The following is a 24261-nucleotide window of genomic DNA, read 5'->3' as shown; positions in this document are numbered from 1 at the left end:
CGCCAAATCAGTGACGTTTTAACGTTTGAAAGTGCCGTTATTTAAGAGCTTCTAAACGACCATGTTCCAAAGAAACTCTCCAATCTAATATGTCGATTATTTACTTCTAGTTTCTTACTCTATCATTTCATTACATATATTCACAAAAATAATTTTTTGATCTTTTTATCTTCAAATAAATATCTTTGTAATTCAAAACCCCAATTTTGGGGAAATCACGTTAAAATGCACTCTCCTTCCTTACTTATAAATGGGTTAAATAACCCTTACGAATGATTTCCAAGGGACGTACATCTATGACACGGTTAGGTAATAGCAAAATGTAGGCATAACTAAGAGAGAAATGGCGAGCTGTGAAATGTCCTGTACGAGGTGACCGGCTATGACCTGATGAATACATATATCTGGAAACGAAAATCGATTCCTAGCAGTTTTTTTTTTAAATGTTTATTTTTTCATAAAATGTTTCATTTCGAGCGTTGTATCATCCGTTTAACTTATTGATTGATTGAGTGATTGATTTAACGAGTGACAGGTTTTTCGTCTCTGCGACTCCTCCCGTTGTCGGGTGTAGTCACTACTTAACTTACCGGTTAATTTGTAATAATAACACGTAACACATGGGCTTTTATGGTCGCCTGACTATCAAGACAGACTCAATGGGTTTGAATTACTCACCTGTTCAATAGCTCAAGCATGCTACTACACAAATATCATGACACACAGGACCTATTGCTTGTTCCAAGAATGTTTTAGTTAATGGATCAAGGTCAATCATTTAGCCCTTCATCAAATTATGTTATGGATCTAATATCAATACTGGGAACATTTGGTTATTAAGAACACATTCGATTTCCGTGACCTTGAAAAAAATAAGTCAAGGTCAATTATTTGAACATAATTGGTATCTATACATTCCAGAAAGCTACGGACCAAATATCAGCACGCTGGACATTTTGGGTATTGATAAGTTGTTTAAAGAATTTAACCTATTTGATCATTGTGATCTTGAAAGAGGTCATTGTCATTTATTGGAAAAAAACATGGCAGTCTTTCATTTCAGAATGCAACATCCGAATAACAGCACCCTGTGGTATTTGCTTCTTGAGAAGTCGTCTGAAGATTTTAACACATTTAGCCCTTGTGACCTTGACAGTCAGTAAAGGTCATTCATTTTAATTAACTTGACAGCACTTCATCCGTACATGCTATAGGAAAAAAAAAAAAAAAAAAAGACCACTGGGACTTTCGGGTCAAATGACCTGATAATCATAAGAAACAGGATAAAAACAACAAGTCAGCCTCTTCGTTTGGAGAAAAGCAGACAAGCACTACAAACGATTGCTTTCTACAAGTCTAAACACTGCGTATAAACAGATTTAAGGTATTGTGTAACTACACTGCTCACAAATTTTCTATTTACGATGAATTATTTAACACTTTAAAAGTCTTTTTTTTTTGCTAAGACATACAACATTCTATTTGATACCGAGAGGTGATTCATTCCTACAAGGCTACAGCTATAATGCCTTCCTGTTATCATTGCAATACCTGACTGGCCAGTCAGTCCTGCTGAATAATTACGGATCATTTAATCAATTTCTTGACATCTGCACGCGATCTATTAAGTAAATGATATTCATATCGCTCACAAATCGAATGCTGCATTCGTATTTAAACAGACAAGATCATCCATTATGTATCGTGACGGTACAAAAACTAAGGGAGAGGGGAGAGGGGAGATGGCACGGGATGATATGTAAATCACGGACTATAGTATACGTATATTTACACAGGGCAAAACAAACGATCCTGATCGCACGAATGAAGTTGGCAATCTCTAGTAACAACACATAAAACTAAACCAACGAAACGTTGGTAACGTGCATGCTGCCTTTGTCTGCTACACATTAGTTTTTCATGTAGACGGCTTTTATTAGTCTTTGAAAGGTTTTAACAAAGAGCTTCGGTGAAAATGTCACAATAACAAAATGTTTACAAGTTAACACATTCTTATTTTGTTTATAAAAGAAATAATAACAGCAACAACTGCGTTACATCCAAAAAACAAGAGGCCAATAGGGTCTGTATATCTCACCTGGTTTTGATGGATGAAATTGCTCCAGATTTAGAAAATGTAAAGTATTTATAATATTTAAATCTATTTCCCCTTTTGGGCCTCTCCACCAGGGGCCCTTAACCCATCGTTTCTAAATGTAAAGAAAATATTCTCTTCCACAAAAGCACGTTTCAGACCATATTAAGACAGAATCCAGGCAAGGCAATCCTTCTGAAGAACAACACTTTTAACGAATTTGCTCTTCTTCCCCATTAGCCATTTGTCCGATTTCCCCTATTGGATTCCGTCCCTCCTGAACAGGAGGCCTGGACTCGCCACTTTTACCAAATTCATTCCCTTTCATCAAAGGATGTTCCAGACAAAATCTGACAGAATCCAGGCAATTTTCCAGAAGCACGACTGACCAGCTAAGATGAAAACGACATTTGTTTTTGTCTGATAATCTGATCATACAACTCACAAATTTTCGCGACATCCATCATTCGCAAGTTTCTAACTGATAACAGGAAAACATACTTGATTAGTTCAATCTTGCTGAGAGTCGTTGAAGTACATGAACATCCTCAGTCCTAATACAAGTAACGATCAATCTATATAAATAACCTCAGTCCTAATACAAGTAACGATAACTCCGTATAAATAACCTTAGTCCTAATAACAAGTAACGGTAACTCTGTATAAATAACCTTAGTCCTAATACAAGTAACGGGAACTCTGTATAAATAACCTTAGTCCTAATACAAGTAACGGTAACTCTGTATAAATAACCTTAGTCCTAATACAAGTAACGGTAACTCTGTATAAATAACCTTAGTCCTAATACAAGTAACGGTAACGCTGTATAAATAACCTTAGTCCTAATACAAGTAACGGTAACTCTGTATAAATAACCTTAGTCCTAATACAAGTAACGGTAACTCTGTATAAATAACCTTAGTCCTAATACAAGTAACGATAACTCTGTATAAATAACCTTAGTCCTAATAACAAGTAACGGTAACTCTGTATAAATAACCTTAGTCCTAATACAAGTAACGATAACTCTGTATAAATAACCTCAGTCCTAATACAAGTAACGGTAACTCTGTATAAATAACCTTAGTCCTAATACAAGTAACGGTAACTCTGTATAAATAACCTTAGTCCTAATACAGGTAACGATAACTCTGTATAAATAACCTTAGTCCTAATACAGGTAACGGTAACTCTGTATAAATAACCTTAGTCCTAATACAAGTAACGGTAACTCTGTATAAATAACCTTAGTCCTAATACAAGTAACGGTAACTCTGTATAAATAACCTTAGTCCTAATACAAGTAACGGTAACTCTGTATAAATAACCTTAGTCCTAATACAGGTAACGGTAACTCTGTATAAATAACCTTAGTCCTAATACAAGTAACAGTTACTTTGTATAAATAACCTTAGTCCTAATACAAGTAACGGTAACTCTGTATAAATAACCTTAGTCCTAATACAATTAACAGTAACTCTGTATAAATAACCTTAGTCCTAATACTTTGCGCTACGAGTTGTATTTAAACTGCCGATATCTTGCACGAAAAGCCACAATTAATGCAAAATTATTCCCTCTTTTACCCAAGGATGCTTCAGACCAAATTTGGATAGAATATCTTCATTCAAAAATAAATAACAAACACTAGAATATCACCTGTAGAGACTGACGTACACACTAGAATATCACTTGTAGAGACTGACGTACACACTAGAACATCACCTGTAGAGACTGACGTACACACTAGAATATCACTTGTAGAGACTGACGTACACACTAGAACATCACTTGAAGAGACAGACGTACACACTAGAACATCACTTGTATAGACTAACGTACACACTAGAATATCACCTGTAGAGACGGACGTACACACTAGAATATCACTTGTATAGACAGACGTACACACTAGAATATCACTTTTAGAGACAGACGTACACACTAGAATATCACTTGTAGAGACTGACGTACACACTAGAATATCACCTGTAGAGACTGACGTACACACTAGAACATCACTTGTAGAGACAGACGTACACACTAGAACATCACCTGTAGAGACAGACGTACACACTAGAATATCACCTGTAGAGACAGACGTACACACTAGAATATCACCTGTAGAGACAGACGTACACACTAGAATATCACCTGTAGAGACAGACGTACACACTAGAATATCACCTGTAGAGACTGACGTACACACTAGAATATCACTTGTATAGACAGACGTACACACTAGAATATCACCTGTAGAGACTTACGTACACACTAGAATGTCACCTGTAGAGACAGACGTACACACTAGAATATCACTTGTAGAGACGGACGTACACACTAGAATATCACCTGTAGAGACAGAGGTACACACTAGAATATCACTTGTAGAGACGGACGTACACACTAGAATATCACCTGTAGAGACAGACGTACAGGCTTGAAAAATATATCATTACGTCTTAATGATTAGCCGAAAAAGAAATAACATCCGTGATAAGATGGTATGGTTTTATTAAGATGTAAACATGTTTTCTTTGTTACTGACAGTTTTATAGTATGATAATGATGTGTATAGATTGGATGAATATACTGACTTACAATAACAATTAATCATGTATCTTACAATTTGACAATAACTACATGCAAACTGACATTGACAATAAACGTATATACGTTACAACATGCAAACTTCGTCAAGTTACAAGCAGGAATATCCAATATGATACAGACATATTGCACGCAGATGTATCTTGTATGAAACAAAACTAAACCGTAAAAGTTTATTATAAATGAAAAATCTTTCTTTTCTCTACTTCAGTTGATTTTTAGGATATTCCTCCTTGCGCAAATAATATATGATGCATGCTTTATCCTATACTCTTTAGATTAACATTATGCTGTTGTTTCAAGATTCAATTCCTGCTCCGCCCCATAGTCTACCTCCGTCAAATCAGTCCGTCCCAATATCAATTTGTTGATCATAAAGAATTTATGGAAAGAACGTGAGATATTGCTGATTTTTCCGTACTATTTAATTTCAAAATAAATATAAAATTAAATGAATGAGCTTTATACGCCGTCGTTTTGTCCGTAATTTTCTGTTATACAAAGCAATGTACATGAATCATAAAATCACAATGTAACCGATCTGACAAAGTAGTGGTAGTGATATAACATATTTCAGTATCTACATACACTACGGTGTGAGAACGGATATAATAACATTGTTGCTTGGGGTTTTTTTCAACTTGAAACCGATTTTATTTGCTTTTTGAATCATGAAGAAAGAGGAAAGTATTTTCTGTGACTGGATATTGACGGATAAACAACCCGATCCCATGACTTAAATTAATCGACCCTCCCAAGACTAGCCGACACAAAAACAGAAAAAAATAGGTACATGCGTCCTAAAGTAAACATCAGACTGTGTGATTATGCATCTAAACTACTACTAACACATAACGTGGAATGTAGCTAATCCGGACAATTTAGTGCAGATTCCTCTGACTCCGGAATATCGAATTACCACTTTTAATGGAACAATTAAATATATAAATGAATATATAAAAAATACCGGTTGGATTAGCGAGATTCCATTTTAAACCCAAAGATATTCCTAAAAATGACATTTAAGTCTCAATATCGTTCATGCCAAGTGAATAAAACTGTATTAACCACATATACTGAATCAATCCCCGATTTCACTACTTAAAACAAAATCTTAACCTTGTGCACGAATACTACAGCCAGAGTATCCCTACTTAAAACCGCAGTCTCTAGGAGATATAGATTCAAGCACCTGTGGTGAAAACAGTTATCAAAAACCCGTCAAACAAGTAAACTCGTGCAATTTGCATGACAATTAGCACTTAACAACAATTTAAGTGACCTTTTGGAATGTGACATTTTGCTCATATTATTGTGCACATTTTACATGAGTCGTCCTTGAAAAGATTATCCTTCACAGGATAAACAAGCGGATCATTTGCGATGTTTTGTTCACAAAAAGTAATCATTTCTTGAATGGAGACACTCATTGGCGTGCGCTGACATTGCAGGTGGCGCTTCATCTGATTCACGTGACTTGTTACTTTCTCTATTTGGTCACTTCGGCTAAGAACTGGCATGATGACAGTGATGACGTAGTACACAGACGGTGATAATGTGATGCACAGATGGTGTGACGTGTCACATAAATGGTGATGGCACGAAAAGGTTTCACTAAGACACCTACATCCAATAAGCAATGAACTTTGCTACAATAGACGAGCAAAAAGAAACAAAAACATAAACAAAAAGCAAGCAACAAAGTACAAAAAATACCAAACAACGGTAACATAAACACGACACAAATTGATTGTTTCTCAAATGTTAATTGGTTATGGAGTAGTTTGTGCCAATTTTGAAACGAGAAGAAGTCAGTTATTCTATTTTTTTTCACGAATGCCTGTTCACTGATGTTCGTATTTAATTCGTCTTCCTTGTAATTAATTAATCTTGTCCGTGTATTTTTAACTAAGACGTGTTAAAGAGTTAATTTCAAAAATGGAAAGAAAATGAAGTTAAATGTAAAAAAAGTGCCAGTCAGAAATTGATACATGTTGCCATGCTGTATCAAATCGACACAAAATACGCAATTTTAGAATGCAAATAACACGATGCTGCAGGATACATTAGCACTGTCAAACGTTAGCAAATAACCTAGTCCCCAAGCTTTATATATTATCCCGATGAATTGGAGAGTAGAAACATGCGAAGGTTTACACGTCGGCCTCGGGGTTTTGATTTTGAAAAATTAGGCAATAGTTTGTAAGCAAATTACACCTTCCAAGGCTTACATCATCTCAATCTTGACAATTTGTCACATGCACACAAACGTAATAATCTCTGGAACGTCCCGGATCTTTCTTCAAAACAGATTTCGAGATTAACCTCGTGATTTTACCTGTGTGATATTCACAATTAATATGAAGTTCTCTCAAACAGCACTGAGAAATTGAATTAAAGCAAAATAACTACTGCAACAAAAGCACGGGTCATAACCTTTTAATTTTACATTGGGATGCAAGGGTTTCTGGTACCATACGCAACGTTTGCCATAACTATAGAGGGTAAACATACAGGATAAAGGCACTGTAGAATCAGGTGCCTCGTAAATTCACATCTGAAATCATCCTGTGGTTCAGTAAGTACGGCGAGTGTGGGTAAATCCCGAGTTTTAATGGTGGTCAAAAAAGCATCTCCTGCGATACGTTAAATCTCTTGTTACCTGCTCTTCTATCTTGATTTAAACAAGAAGTACAAGGACTACCAACATTGTAACACCCAATACTTTTCCCGTTGACATCTATCCTAATGTCATATACTCTACAGACTCGAAGAAGGTGAAACTTAGCACACAATTCTAGACAAAGAGCATGAATTGGCTGTGACAAACATATATATAAAGGCATGCCTAGTTCTAGAAAATATGATTTAAAAGACGGCAACAATGACAATAGCTAAAGAGGATATGAAGAACGAATAATATATATAATTCTACTTACCTGTGGTTTAAATGATGTTGCTGATCTTACCCCGACAAAATGAATCTGAAAATGGAACGTTTTAGGTTTTTTTCAAAACAGGCATGGTGATCAAGACTTAGGCCTACTTGGTGGAAGTCATGTGCCAAACTTCGGATATATATATATTTCTGTACACAACAAATTCGTTCTCACATATACTTAGTCGATGTCAATCACACTTCCTTGAATCTTTCTTCGAACAAATTAGGTGTGTATGCCATTCGTTACATCTTAGCCGATTTCGAGGCGACAACAAATGTGCTCACATTGAAATGTATATCGGAATTAGCCGATTGGCACAATGCCACGGTGGTCGCTAATATCTTCCGTTTTTTCTACCTCTAAATTATTCGACCAAATTTAAAATTCATCACCGTCTGACTGAACTTCTACTCGATATAATAATTACACTTGGAGATAGAATACAACACGTAAAACAGCAGACGACACAGCACAAGGAAGTCGACACCCAATCCGATTTATAGTCTGTTTCATATATGTACCTATATGCATGAAGACTTCCCATAAAACTTTATCGGGGATTTTATGAATGCGAGAAAATCTTTAATGAAACAAGATCAAATAAAGGAGAGTAGTATTTCAAATCAATAAAAGATGAGCTTGAGAGCGAGCCCTTCTTAGTATCGTTCAGCCGATTGGGTCTTGCTCTAATCTCTCTCCCCGGCTACTTGATATCTTGAACACACAGAAAATGTTGATCCTGGTGGCGCTTTTAAGTCCCTGTCAGTTTATTACCAATGACAATGAGACAAATACTGGTAGAGCTGCTGGACTAGTTTTAGATCAGCCTGCTTGACTAAGGAGTGGTCGAACAGATGGGACACCGATTAGTGAGTCGATTTTCTGACGAGACGTTTACCAATAAACCTTGTGAATGTACTCAAGGCTATCGGTTGCTTAATTGGTTGTACATATGCAGATATTGAAGCATGTTAAGAGCTCTGATTGTCTTAAAATGCAGTAAACTGCAGTAGTTTGAGAAGTGTAACAAATAGAATTTCTGTAGGAGGAGGGATAAAAAATACATACACAATGTATATACTACAAATGTAAAAGAGGCTACTATTACTAGGAAGCTAATTATCTGTAGATCACACTATCACAACCTCCTCTATATGTCACACTTGTGTAAAATTTATCATGACGGTCACACTTGATAACCAAAACTAATTGCAGGTCACACCTGTCAACCATAGCTAACGATTGGTCACACTTGTCCAACTAAACTAATTACAGGTCCTGCTTGTCCACAATAACTAATTAAAAGTGACATCTGTCACCCTCATCTATTAACAGCTCGCAACATGTCAATCACAACTAATTGTAGGTCAAACCTGTTAACTACAACTAATCACATGTCACATTTGTCATGACAACTAATTATATAGGTCACAATTGCCAACCACAAATAAACACTGGTCATATTTCACCCCTAATATACCATAATTTATTCTAAAATACTGACTTGAATGTCTTAACCTCTTTTTTGTCAGACTTAAAATCGCAATTCATCATTGCATTTGCCAAAGGTACTCTATTTAAAACAAAAGGCCAAAGGGGCTGGTATCTCTCACCTGGTCCAAACCATTTCTGAAATAATTTTAATCGGGTCCAAGCCTTGTGGTCAAACACAAGTCAGTTTCACTAAACATAAAAATTGCATAAGACCAATCAGGGACCATGGGCCTTGTACAGAAGGACAACTTTTTAGAACTTACTTTTCCAAAATTGGGTCCCATCCCTTCCACCCCAGGAAGACAGTACCCCTGACAGGCTATTTATACAGAACTGTCATTTAAACGCTTTAATATGTGTATTCAGCCAACCTGAAAAAGCGCTTTAATGATTCAGAATGACACAAGCATGGCGAAGAAGTCTACGATAGGATGACTGTTTCTGGTGTCACAACAGATAAAAACGATCGGCTTTTGACTTTTGTTGATAATGACGGTTTTAGAAATCACAGCCTTACTAATTATCCCAAAGCACGCGTGTTGTTTCGTTACGTAGTCAGTAGGCCTATCTACTACCTGCAGACTACGCAATGTAAACTTGACGGGCTACCACGCGTGTCTGTAACAACATCGTTTTGACAGATCAAGGCAAGTTCATAAAATTGTTGTTGCTGAAATAATAACTTTATGTTATGTTAATGGCTTCATTTGTTAAAATAAAACTTCAAACAGCGGCAAGGATAAGCCAGCTAGTGTATTTCAAACAAGTATCAATAGAGAAAAATGTAACTCTAGTGATTTCTGTACAAGAACAATGCAATATAGAAATGACATCAAGGACACCTAGTGTATTTCCAACAAGTGTCAATACAGAAAAGTGTAACTTATTTAATGAGTAAAATTGTTTTGTTATTGATATTGGTTATGTACTGTAAAGTATCATTCATTGGTTTAAAATTAAAATTTTTGTGTGTTTAGTTTTCCATAATGTAAGATTAATTAGATTTAGTTGATTCAATTTCTCAAATTGGCTTCAATCAAACGTTACGTGCCAATATGCCAAGGTTACTCTCTGAAGAAATTGGCTACTAAAAATCACATTAGGCTATTTTTTTGGCTACTGATAATTTTGGTTCCGGGTGAGCCCTGCCTGTTTATACAGAACCGACTCCTTTTCATCCAGGAACACTTCAAACCAAATTTGGACAAAATGCAATCATTTTCTACTGGAGTAAAATTTTAAAGAATTTGTTCAATTTCCTCTATTTGGCCCTGCCCCTCCCACCCAAGAGGGCCAAGGCCCACCATACATACCAACTTCTTTCCGCTAAACCAAATTTGGGCAATATCCAACCATGCCTTCAGGAGGATCAGAACTTAAGAAAATTTCCTAACTCGGACCTGCCCCAGAGTTCAAGACTTTATGTTTATACAAGATTGATTCTGTTACTCAAGTATGCTTCAGACCAAATATGGGCAATATCCATTTGTTCCTACAGCAGAAGTAGAATTTTTGAAGAACTTGTACAATTTTCCCTTTGGATGCTTGGTTCACTTTCCCCACAAGGATTCTTCAACAAATGATTCTGTCACACTTCTTAACCACAAATTATCATACAGTATTTATCACACCTCACCACAGATTATTCTATATGTTGCACCACCTCACCGGCCATTATCATGTCATGCCTCTTAATCACAAATTATTATTTACATATATGTCACGCCCATTAACTACAAATTATACTTTATGTACCCTTAACATTTGTCATGCACAACTTATCCTATTGGCCACAGTTGTTAATCAATTCCTATTCTTTAAGTCACACTTTAAATTTGTTCACCAATATTTATTCTACTATACAAGCTAGTTTATGTTACCTAAACCACAGGTGATTTAATTCTGCAAGTCAAAGTTTTCTCTCATAATGGAACCAATTAGTCATGTTTAATTTGTTAGCCATGAAATTGTATGGCACATGCTAACTGCCACTCTAAAGGTCAACAATTAATGCTGCTATGATGTCACAAGGCAGTAGTTGTTTCCTCCCTCCCTCCCCCATCAGTTGTCGCGCTGTCACCAGTTATAGAACTGTGTTAATACAATATCCCTTCAGGTGCTTGTAGTTCTACGCCTTACTGTGAGTGTATTAACTGTTGCCAGCTGAAGGGTTAAAGTCTAAATGTCAGTGTGATTTATTTAAGAAATAAACAATAACAAAAATCAATTTCACTTCTTCCATAATTTAATACAAAAAGTATCCAAAACCCGGATGTAATAATGTGACAAGAATACTTTTATTTAGCTTTATACATTATTTACAATAATACAAAAATGTCCGTAGCCTTGTTTTTAATACAATAATACAGACATCTGTTTTACAGTGTTTATCACATGTACATTACCCATGCCATTTCATTGCACAATAAGCTGTATACAACAACACTGTCACTAAAAACTCAGCACTTGTACAAACATATATACTGTATCAGTGGTACAAACATATATACTGTATCAGTGTCTGTAGTAAATCTGGTGATCACTGGTACAAACATATATACTGTATCAGTGGTACAAACATATATACTGTATCAGTGTCTGTAGTAAATCTGGTGATCACTGGTACAAACATATATACTGTATCAGTGTCTGTAGTAAATCTGGTGATCACTGGTACAAACATATATACTGTATCAGTGTCTGTAGTAAGTCTGGTGATCACTGGTACAAACATATATACTGTATCAGTGTCTGTAGTAAATCTGGTGATCACTGGTACAAACATACCGTAAAAACCCACGTAATGTCCGCATCTGTGTAATGTCCGCACCCCTTTTTTGACACAAAAATCTGGGGAAAAAACCCACCTTCCATGTAATGTCCGCGGGTAAAAAATGCAAATTGAAGCTACCGATTTAATTTCACGTACGCTAATGTCGTAATGGCCGAGAGCATGTCGCATTGTGTATAACATACAGGTACCATTCAAGAATTCACTTAATTGTTTATAACAACAGTTATTCTCCATAATGGTATATTACCAGTATGACAAGTCCTCATGTCGATAAGTGGTGTTTTGATAAGGGTTAGCCCAGCAGTGTTATAAACAGCTTGGGTCGTCTCCTCACCTCGAGTGTGAGTGAGTGACAGCGTGTGATTAGCCAATTAACGATAACTATACAGTAACATGACCCGCCAATGACCCACGGCGCCACTGACCCTACTGACACACCATCAGACGACGAGAACGCCATTTATTACAACGACCAGACAGAGGAAGACAACTTCATCGCCGAGGAGTTCTTCCACAGTGACGACGACGACGACTTCTGGAGTTTCGAGAAACGCGATTAAAACGGCCTGCTATGTATTAAGACTTTCTGATAAACGATCCATAATCAATAAAACGTCTGATTATTTATTTTATTCTTGTACATGTTATTTATTGTTATTTTGTAAATAAAATGTAGAATGAAAATGTTGTGTTATTTTGTATATGCTCATGGGTATGCTTTTTCAATGGGGGAAGGGGAATAACTCTAACTTTATTCATGTGACAAAGTCAAACAAAATGGCTTCCTATTACAAGGACGACACAATATGAACCTGTAACGAGAAAATGGAAGGAATTAACCATGGAAACTATAATAAATAATCATAAATAATCATGTTTGGTTGAGGAAACATCATAGGAAAAACCATAGAACGATAATATCAGGTATGCTTGGCCTTTAAGAACACAATTCAAGGAGATATGTTATGAATTGTCGGAAGGAAAAAAGTCTCATTTCCTCTATATCTCTGTAATGTCCGCACCCCCTTTTTTGGATTGATTTTCGGTGAAAAAAAGTGCGGACATTACATGGGTTTTTACGGTATATACTGTATCAGTGGTACAAACATATATACTGTATCAGTGTCTGTAGTTAATCTGGTGATCACTGGTACAAACATGTATACTGTATCAGTGTCTGTAGTAAATCTGGTGATCACTGGTACAAACATATATACTGTATCAGTGTCTGTAGTAAATCTGGTGATCACTGGTACAAACATATATACTGTATCAGTGTCTGTAGTAAATCTGGTGATCACTGGTACAAACATATATAATGTATCAGTGTCTGTAGTAAATCTGGTGATCACTGGTACAAACATATATACTGTATCAGTGTCTGTAGTAAGTCTGGTGATCACTGGTACAAACATATATACTGTATCAGTGTCTGTAGTAAATCTGGTGATCACTGGTACAAACATGTATACTGTATCAGTGGTACAAACATATACCGGGTATACTGTATCAGTGTCTGTAGTAAATCTGGTGATCACTGGTACAAACATATATACTGTATCAGTGTCTGTAGTAAATCTGGTGATCACTGGTACAAACATATATACTGTATCAGTGGTACAAACATATATACTGTATCAGTGTCTGTAGTAAATCTATATTTTTTTAAAATTTTTATATTGTATGTATTAATTTTTTTCCCCTTCTCAGCCCCCCCTTTCCCACCCCCAACCTCCCACTGCAAAAAAGAAAGGGAGGGGGTTTTGAACCACAGGGATGTTTTCCCATTAAGACCCACATCATTTTGACCGTATAATAGATTTCTAACAGGTATGTGTGAAAACTAACACTGATTATCATGAGCTACAAACATTACAGCAGTTTGTGTACAGCACATGTACAAATACAGAACATAGATTGCTCATGTTTAAAGAACTAGCAATTATTCTGGGGTTTTTTTTCTCAGTCATATTCAAAAATATCTTTGATCATTTAAGTACAATCACAAGGAAATATAAATTCAAAAGAATAAAAAAATATACAAGTCCTGTGTATAATGATCTTCAAAGTAAATATAGGTTATCAATGAATCCTTGTGCAATTAACAGCATGGGTTTCTATTGAATTGCAGGCATAATAAATTAATATTTAATGCAAAATGTATGTTTCTAGTTTACAAAATTATCGCACATAAATTACAAGTTATAGTTAAGTGGTAATGTTGTATAAAAGTCAATTCTTGTAGACATGTATGTATTTCCAATTTCAAAAATGTCGGTTAAGAGTGAGAAAATCTGACTAAACACTAAGTAACATATATACATGCACCATACCATATAGCAAGCATTACAATATTGGCAATCCAAGTATGCACAGGAAGAGAGAACAACCAATTCTGCAATACAGGTTCAGATAACTGACATGTATACTGTCAAAGATAACTATAACGAAAACCAATTCAAGCAAATGGATACAGAAAATGACAGATCTGTCCTGGCTTACTTACAAGAACTTTTTTTATTGTCTATATTACAATGAAATGTCAGAGTTTTGTATAATAGGATGTAATCTGGTTTTGTATACATCACAACAATGACAGAACGCTGTTTCTACATCAAATCAAGCAGGCAAATGTCAGACGACAACATCTGGTAGATAGATATGTTCCATTCCCAGTCAATTTCGACCAAGTGGTAAATGCCACATGCAACCATGCAACTAGTATGGTTGGACCAGATTCAAAGATAGATTTAACAAAATCCTTATGTTTTCCCAAAGGATCTATGCATACTATTATCTGAATGTATATTATGTGAGCTATAATTTTGAAAAAAAAAATTGTCTTGTTTTCATTATTACTAGATACACAAAGTATTCATATAGATTTATGCTGAAACATATTTCCCCCTGCTCTAGTAGCAATATGTAGTGAACTGCAGTAACAGATGTATCTCAATGTGGAAAGGAAGCACTTTCTTTATACAGAAAATAACAATCACTGTACAAGTGTCTTAATTAAAAAAGGAAGCCTTGGCCCATCAGCCCCTGAACCAGGCACAAAACAGCAGCACCAATAAACATAACTTGTTACCAGTACTACATATTGTCATTGTGAGCGAATAATTATACTTTATATTTAGTGAAATTTGGAAAATAGTAAAAGTGGTTTGGCATAGTGCTTATTTTGACTTAAAAGATTTTTAGGTCCTATCTTTCAGTTAAATTCCACATATAATCTGAAACATGAAGCTACCTGGCATAGATTACATGTCAATACTGGTCTGGAATTGAATCTTTTATCACCCTGCCTTAACAAAATAGCTACACCTCAGCAGTTATCATTAGTTACTTATCAAATTCTTAATTGATTTAACAGGTGTATGTATGCCATTTCATATGATGTTTGGGGCTGATGTGATCAAATATTATGATTTTCACTGTTGTTACATATTGATATTCAAATTAAAATGACAAAGATCCATGCAAATTCAGTATCACATATATTATGATGAACGTTACAATATACTACATGGTTTCTTCTCCTTGAAGGGATTTTCCTTTACAGGGAACACTAGGGGATCCCCTGTGATATTTTGCTGACAGAAAGAGATGAGGTCATTCAGTGTCCGGCTGGCACGTACTCGGTCTACTTTCAGGTGGTGTTTCAGCTGTTCCACCTGACTTGTGAGCTTGAGGATTTGGTCATTCTTAACCTTGTTTTGGACAACCATGGTGACAAGATGCTACGTGAAGATTCTCTGTGTGTACACTACGACACCCCAGTCAATTAACACCATGCACTCCGCTAAAGAAGGTAAACAAAACAGGGGAAAAAAAGAAAATAAAAAAGCTATACACAGGATAGATATACCAAGGAACAGACATGCAGGAATGAACTTATACTACAACATAAACACAACAGAGAAAGGAAGAATGCATATATACCACTAATACTATAGCAAAACAATACAAAATAACAACAGAATAAAGGAGCATACAGTTATGGAATCACACACCCAAAATACATGCATACATCGCCTGCATCTAGTCCTCAGGACGTATGTCACTCATTGACACAATACAGCATTTCATATTTTGATGATCTAGGTGATCTAATTAATATGCACACAATTCACTGAAAAATAAATAGCCTATATACCAGAAAACAAACTACAACCTGAACAGTTTTCTTATATAATGCAGGTGATTTAGGAAGTTCCTCAGTAATGGATGGTTTCATTCAAAACACATCTCATGATTAGCGCCCTGTATCAAATATCTCTAACTGATGGTGAAAACGTTATGACTACTAGAACATTACAAAGTTGACAGGTGTGATGGGCCTATGACACCTATCTGAAGAGAGTAAAGAACACCAAAATATTGACTGAACATATGTCCATTGCTACCTATTTAGAACAGAAAAAAGAAAACGAATATTGAATATTTAAGATTACCGTCCCGAGTTAAGTTATTTCAGACTCACGAGAATATCAAATATTTACAACCCTACACTGCCATAGATGAGAATGAAAAGTCAGTGATGGTTCTTCACTATCGGAATCTATTACCTCTATAGACACATATACATTTGAAACATACTTTTTAGAAGTGAATATAATTTGTTTATAATAAGAGCATGCAATGAAAGTCATATCCTGCTTGTTACTCACACCATTTATTCACTATGTGCACAAATAAATGAAGGCTCATATCGTCCAGCTACTTAGAATTGTCCCTATCTAGTACTGTATGCATCGTATAAAGTTGTGCAATCCCACAACTGTACCGGTAGTGAAATGACCATGCGTCATGCAAACACATTGAAGTACAAAACCAAAACAATATCACTCAAAATGCTTGAATATTAAATTACACTTGGGTATTGGTTATTTATCTTTTTGAAGTGAAAGGCAACTGTATTGCTCCTTAATCTGTTGTTAAAGTTCTATCAATTTATTAAATGAAAGTGAAAGATCATGGCTTCACCCTATTGTCTGTCATATGTGAAAGATTATTATGTCAACCCATTAACTGTTGCAAGTAAAAGGCTATGATGCTGCCCTATAATCCACCCTGAGTGAAGGGCTATGATGTTGCCCCATAATCCATCCTGAGTGAAGAGCTATGATGTTGCCCTATAATCCACCTTGAGTGAAGAGCTATGATGTTGCCCCATAATCCATCCTGAGAGATGGGCTATGATGTTGCCCTATAATCCACCTTGAGTGAAGAGCTATGATGTTGCCCTATAATCCACCCTGAGTGAAGGGCTATGATGTTGCCCCATAATCCATCCTGAGAGATGGGCTATGATGGTGCCCTATAATCCATCCTGAGAGATGGGCTATGATGGTGCCCTATAATCCACCCAGAGTGAAGGGCTATGATGTTGCCCTATAATCCACCCTGAGTGAAGGGCTATGACATTGCCCTATAATCCACTCTGAGTGAAGGGCTATGACATTGACCTATAATCCACCCTGAGTGAAGGGCTATGACGTTGCCCTATAATCCACCCTGAGTGAAGGGCTATGACATTGACCTATAATCCACCCTGAGTGAAGGGCTATGACGTAATCCACCCTGACCTATAATCCACCCTGAGTGATGGGCTATGACCATTGAGAGATGGGCCCTATAATCCACCCTGAGTGAAGGGCTATGACTGTGCCCTATAATCCACCCTGAGTGAAGGGCTATGACGTTGCCCTATAATCCACTCTGAGTGAAGGGCTATGACATTGCCCTATAATCCACCCTGAGTGAAGGGCTATGATGTTGCCCTATAATCCACCCAGAGTGAAGGGCTATGATGTTGCCCTATAATCCACCCTGAGTGAAGGGCTATGACATTGCCCTATAATCCACCCTGAGTGAAGGGCTATGACATTGCCCTATAATCCACCCTGAGTGAAGGGCTATGACGTTGCCCTATAATCCACCCTGAGTGAAGGGCTATGATGTTGCCCTATAATCCACCCTGAGTGAAGGGCTATGATGTTGCCCTATAATCCACCCTGAGTGAAGGGCTATGACATTGACCTATAATCCACCCTGAGTGAAGGGCTATGATGTTGCCCTATAATCCACCCTGAGTGAAGGGCTATGACACTGCCCTATAATCCACCCTGAGTGAAGGGCTATGACACTGCCCTATAATCCACCCTGAGTGAAGGGCTATGACATTGCCCTATAATCCACCCTGAGTGAAGGGCTATGACGTTGCCCTATAATCCACCCTGAGTGAAGGGCTATGACACTGCCCTATAATCCACCCTGAGTGAAGGGCTATGACACTGCCCTATAATCCACCCTGAGTGAAGGGCTATGACATTGCCCTATAATCCACCCTGAGTGAAGGGCTATGATGTTGCCCTATAATCCACCCTGAGTGAAGGGCTATGACATTGACCTATAATCCACCCTGAGTGAAGGGCTATGACACTGCCCTATAATCCACCCTGAGTGAAGGGCTATGGATATGACCAACAAACCACGCAGAGACAATCGCTGTGAGTTGCCCTATAATCCACCCTGAGTGAAGAGCTATGACTATACTCCACCCTGAGTGAAGGGCTATGACTCTGCCCTATAATCCACCCTGAGTGAAGGGCTATGACGTTGCCCTATAATCCACCCTGAGTGAAGGGCTATGACATTGACCTATAATCCACCCTGAGTGAAGGCTATGACGTTGACCTATAATCCACCCTGAGTGAAGGGCTATGACATTGACCTATAATCCACCCTGAGTGAAGGGCTATGACGTTGCCCTATAATCCACCCTGAGTGAAGGGCTATGACGTTGCCCTATAATCCACCCTGAGTGAAGGGCTATGATGGTGCCCTATAATCCACCCTGAGTGAAGGGCTATGACGTTGCCCTATAATCCACCCTGAGTGAAGGGCTATGACGTTGCCCTATAATCCACCCTGAGTGAAGGGCTATGATGTTGCCCTATAATCCACCCTGAGTGAAGAGCTATGACGTTGCCCTATAATCCACCCTGAGTGAAGGGCTATGACACTGCCCTATAATCCACCCTGAGTGAAGGGCTATGACATTGACCTATAATCCACCCTGAGTGAAGGGCTATGACACTGCCCTATAATCCACCCTGAGTGAAGAGCTATAATCCACCCTGAGTGAAGGGCTATGACACTGCCCTATAATCCACCCTGAGTGAAGGGCTATGACATTGACCTATAATCCACCCTGAGTGAAGGGCTATGACATTGACCTATAATCCACCCTGAGTGAAGGGCTATGACACTGCCCTATAATCCACCCTGAGTGAAGGGCTATGATGTTGCCCTATAATCCACCCTGAGTGAAGGGCTATGACGTTGCCCTATAATCAACTCTGAGTGAAGAGCTATGACACTGCCCTATAATCCACCCTGAGTGAAGGGCTATGACGTTGCCCTATAATCCACCCTGAGTGAAGGGCTATGACGTTGCCCTATAATCCACCCTGAGTGAAGGGCTATGACGTTGCCCTATAATCCACCCTGAGTGAAGGGCTATGACACTGCCCTATAATCCACCCTGAGTGAAGGGCTATGACATTGCCCTATAATCCACCCTGAGTGAAGAGCTATGACACTGCCCTATAATCCACCCTGAGTGAAGGGCTATGACGTTGCCCTATAATCCACCCTGAGTGAAGGGCTATGACGTTGCCCTATAATCCACCCTGAGTGAAGGGCTATGACGTTGCCCTATAATCCACCCTGAGTGAAGGGCTATGACACTGCCCTATAATCCACCCTGAGTGAAGGGCTATGACGTTGCCCTATAATCCACCCTGAGTGAAGGGCTATGACATTGACCTATAATCCACCCTGAGTGAAGGGCTATGACGTTGCCCTATAAACCACCCTGAGTGAAGGGCTATGACGTTGCCCTATAATCCACCCAAAGTGAAGGGCTATGATGGTGCCCTATAATCCACCCTGAGTGAAGGGCTATGACGTTGCCCTATAATCCACCCTGAGTGAAGGGCTATGACATGTACCTTTTACCATCCTACGTTAAACTGAAAGATTACAACACTGCCTCATTATCTTTGTGATGAGAAATCATGGCGTTTACCTATTACCTACTGAAGGTAGTGAAGGCCATGTTAACACTGTCCTTTGTTTGATATTGGAGCAAGAGATCACAATAATGCTCCAATAATACATCTCAGTTACAAGTTTCCTTGCATGTTTGTCACTTACCTGGAATCAAGAGTCTGGTCCTCCTTTTACTGTGTGCTGACTGCACTAACTTCAGCAAGGCTTAATTCTGTCAAAGGAACAAAATGGAATATAAATCATTGAAAAATAGAAAGAAAACCTTTCTTCAAAAACCTTATAGTTGTCACAGTTGATATACATTTACCAGGGTAGTGTATCTTGGAACAATTATTATTTACACAATTATTGGTTTCTTCAGATTGTTACTTGGAACTTATTTTCTGTACATAAATAGACAACTGTACACAGCATAACTTCTGACAGTGCAACAGGATTGGTTTTTTTTATTGACTATCTCTCCTGATCAAATTTTGTCAATATTCTTGTTGAAGGATTTAAAATTCAGAGTTGTCACACTGGCTAACCTTTAAGTGTATATATACAAGATCATCCTGTCTACAAACGAGCTGTAATGGTGTAGTTTACAGTGCTTATGAGTGGATGTTAAGTGTTTATCATTTCCATGAAAACATCTCTTGAAAGTGAACAAACTTTTAAAACCAAGTTACATTACACATTTAATTCATTCATAATCTACAATTTACTTTCGTGAGTTCTTTTCAACTTTGTTGCCAAAAAACAATGGGTTATGCGATGTAAAATTGATGTATTTCAAGTCCGATAAAATTTCTACAAGTACAGGACTCAGGATTCATATGTAGATTGGTCACTTTTTAATTACTAATATCATTTCAATCAATGATATATACAATGATGCAAATTAAGATAATTTGTAGGTATATAATTTTAAATTCTGATAAGTATTGTTATATAGCTAAGTGATAAAAAGTAGATTTTAAAAAGTTGACAATTACCATGACTGAAATGAAAGTCTAAAACTTAAATATGTTTGTGTCCTGTCTCCATGAACCACTAGCTTTAACACCTATACTCTGATATATACACATGCTTGTAACAACGGCCTGGCCACTTATACTAACATTAAAAAGTTATCACAGCTAATTTACAGGCAATATATATACAATTTGGCTTTGGAATCTACAACTTGACACAAATGAACTGACAAGTTCAAAATCCATCTCCTTAACCTGCTACTGTATACTGAAAGTTAATTGAATTAACACTGCTTCATCAGTAGAGAAACTACTAACATTACAAATTATTGTTTTCTCTGTAACAGTGCTTCATCAGTGTAGAATGACTAATAGTAAAATTTGTTTTCCCAGTAACACTGCTATTCTGAAAAGTGGTTTGACATCACAATCACACCAAAGGCAGACATACAACAAATAGCAGTCATAAATTCATTGCATCATAAAAGCTTATATACCAGTCATTTTTGTACTTGAATATTTGAGTCCTGGGCGCATGCTTTTCCTGTGTGACAAACAAAAATTCTGAAAACCCAAGGAAAGTACTACTCAAAATTTCTGACAATGAGTTCTGGACTACCCTGAAGAGAACCCTACAAAAGTGACAGATATGCTTGTAATTAAGATAGTGAATTTCATTAAAACCCTGAAAGCTGTATTCTTCCAACCAATCTTCAATATTACTGTTGCCTGTTGTCACTAACTAATCCCTACAAATTCATACAACTTTTCTCATGACGAATTGGGTATCTAGAGGAGGGGGGCTAGCAACCAAGTATCCAACACTGAGGACAGGATCAAGTTGGCTCATGATAACCTTGCTGTGCTATTTCTTGAGACTGAATATTACATGAGATTTCCTTTTTCTTCACAACATTTCATATAATATAATTGATCCTTCTGACTACTGGTATTGGTAAACAATGTGGCTGACTCACACAATACCAAGTTGCCATATTTGGAATTCATTTCAACCAGCTGAACATTTAGATGGAAGTAAAAATTGCAAAAAGCTATCAAGATCTGCTAAGTTGAGATTCCGCATGGGGAAATTTTAACCAATCAACATAAGAGCATATTTTGTTCTTGATTTCTGGTTTAAGGTTAGGGAGTTTTTGTCACTTTACATATAAATAGGAAATTAATACAAGGTCTCTAACATGGAAGGTAAGGAAGTGTTCTGATTTGGCATGAATTAAACAAAGTCAAAATAATGATCATGAAGATAAAATATGATTATTTGAATGTTAATGAAATTTAAACATCCTTATACTGATGAACTGACTGAAAAAAAAGAAACAGGCAGTTCCAAGTTATATACGTTTACCAAAGCCGCAACATACGCAACTTTCATTAAAACAATGAAGAGAAAAACAATCCAATTATATTAATATAGTGAAAATTAACTTGCTTAAGATATACTCAAGACAATATTGTGTGTTATGCATTAGTAAGAAAGCTGTTGAAATTCACTCTTTGAAAAGATTCTCCATTTATGATTGTTGTTGAAACTGTCTGAAAATCCTTCCGACATTTCTGTGCGAGGCGAGTCCTCACTACTCACTATAAGCACACATCCTATTTTAGAATACAAAACTGACCAACAAATTATTATGCACTTGCATTCTACCTGTGATATGACATTACTGAAAGCATAGCTCTTGCGACAATGCTCTTACCTGTAAATGCACCTGCTACACTGGTATACTTGAAAATGCAGATTGGTCACACGGGTTTTGCAAGCATTTGAAGCCTTTCAAACTTTGTGTAACATCAGTTTACATTTTCAGTAAGACCCACATTTTATCAATTTTTATTTGTTTCGATATCCCCACAAAGAACAGATACCACTCTGCTTGTGTATATCTTTGTGTTATTATCGAGTGAAAGTTTTCTCTGAATCTTGTAAATATGACAAATGATAAGTATATAAGGGCTTTTTATATCATATTCACCGTTAGACAGTGTCTATTTCATACTACAAACTTTTTGCACAAAACTTTGAAAAAGTTAATGAAAAGCGAAAGTTACGTTTTCTGCTTTTGAAATGTTAAACTGATGACAAAAGAGACATAATTTCACAGTGGTGTGTCATACAGATACCGAGATCTCAGGAATCACACTGCAATCTCGCATGGTCATCGTTCATTTAATGCAAGGAAGGAAATTTATACATGTACACGTTGCTGTAAATTCCAGGTAGAAAAAAAGTGTTGTTTAGTCTACCTATTTTCTGCTAGTTTAGCCCGTGTCTACCGTGATGACATATGCGGTCTCTGATCAGGTATAGTAACAACGTTTGTATTATTTAAGAAATTTCCCCTAACCAGTGAACAGTCTGCTATAACAAGGACTAAATGTGACCCACACACAGTTGACTATTGATCATGAGTTTAGCGCTGAAATCTAATGTCGGTGTGTGGTGGAGAAAATGTCAACATTTCATCAAAGATAATGATTTGGCCGCACCCTTCCAATAATTCTTAAACCGCGAACATCTGAAAATCACACACTCGACTTTATTCAAAATTAAAATCAACCTGAATAGGCCAAGCAGTGATTTCATTACGATGTTATAACTACGTATGGCACAGATTTTCTCGGCAATTTACTCAATCTTTGGTTTCCGAGAATATGGGCACCTGTAGAAATGACATCACTGTTCTTTTCCTTTAAATTCAAAGTATAATGTATGTGCCTTGTGAAAATAATATATCACCTATTCGGAAAACAATCATCATATCATTTCTTACCTACAAAATGCCAGGATATCCTAAGGTGTGGTTGACAGTAGTGACGAGAGAGGACTACGCCGATTGTGTTCCTCGGTTGGAAATAACAATATGGCGAAAGCCTCGTTCTGAATGCGTAATACTTAGCACATACCAACTATAGTCTATTTCCCAAAAGTTATTAAGATTTATAATTTAATACTTATTTGGTTTTGTTTGAAAAAAAGAAAGGGGACGAATGAAATGTTTTATACAATAATATATAGGCTACATGCTTTATAAAATTACCATAAGAACAATATTTGCCAAATTATTAACGTAAACTTGTACGGGAGTTATTTCCCTTTATTCATATTCTTGTGACAGCATAAAACAAGATTTGAAAAAAAAAATACATAAATAAATAAAAGTATCGGTACATTTTCGTTGATTTTACATGGACGTATTAATAGAATGACCTTACTTTTAGTCAATGACAATAAGTATTTGAGGTTTTTCTTAATTTTGGAACACATCG

General features: G+C 36.9%; 1 long non-coding RNA gene across 1 annotated transcript; it reads right to left on the bottom strand.

The window, feature by feature from the left end:
• Positions 1 to 4592: 4592 nt before the first annotated feature.
• LOC132557198 (uncharacterized) lies at positions 4593 to 23863 on the bottom strand. The gene is made up of 4 exons (XR_009554493.1): positions 23766 to 23863; positions 20162 to 20228; positions 7645 to 7689; positions 4593 to 6354 (listed from the first exon to the last, which is right to left on the bottom strand). It is a non-coding gene; the product is annotated as an uncharacterized LOC132557198 (long non-coding RNA).
• Positions 23864 to 24261: the final 398 nt, after the last annotated feature.

This window comes from Ylistrum balloti, unplaced genomic scaffold, assembly GCF_031769215.1.
Source record: "Ylistrum balloti isolate Yb309-2 unplaced genomic scaffold, AGI_CSIRO_Ybal_v1 Utg369652, whole genome shotgun sequence".
Lineage (NCBI taxonomy): Eukaryota > Metazoa > Mollusca > Bivalvia > Pectinida > Pectinidae > Ylistrum > Ylistrum balloti.
The sequence above is the reverse complement of the archived record's forward strand: the minus strand, read 5'-3'. Positions and strand labels throughout refer to the sequence as shown.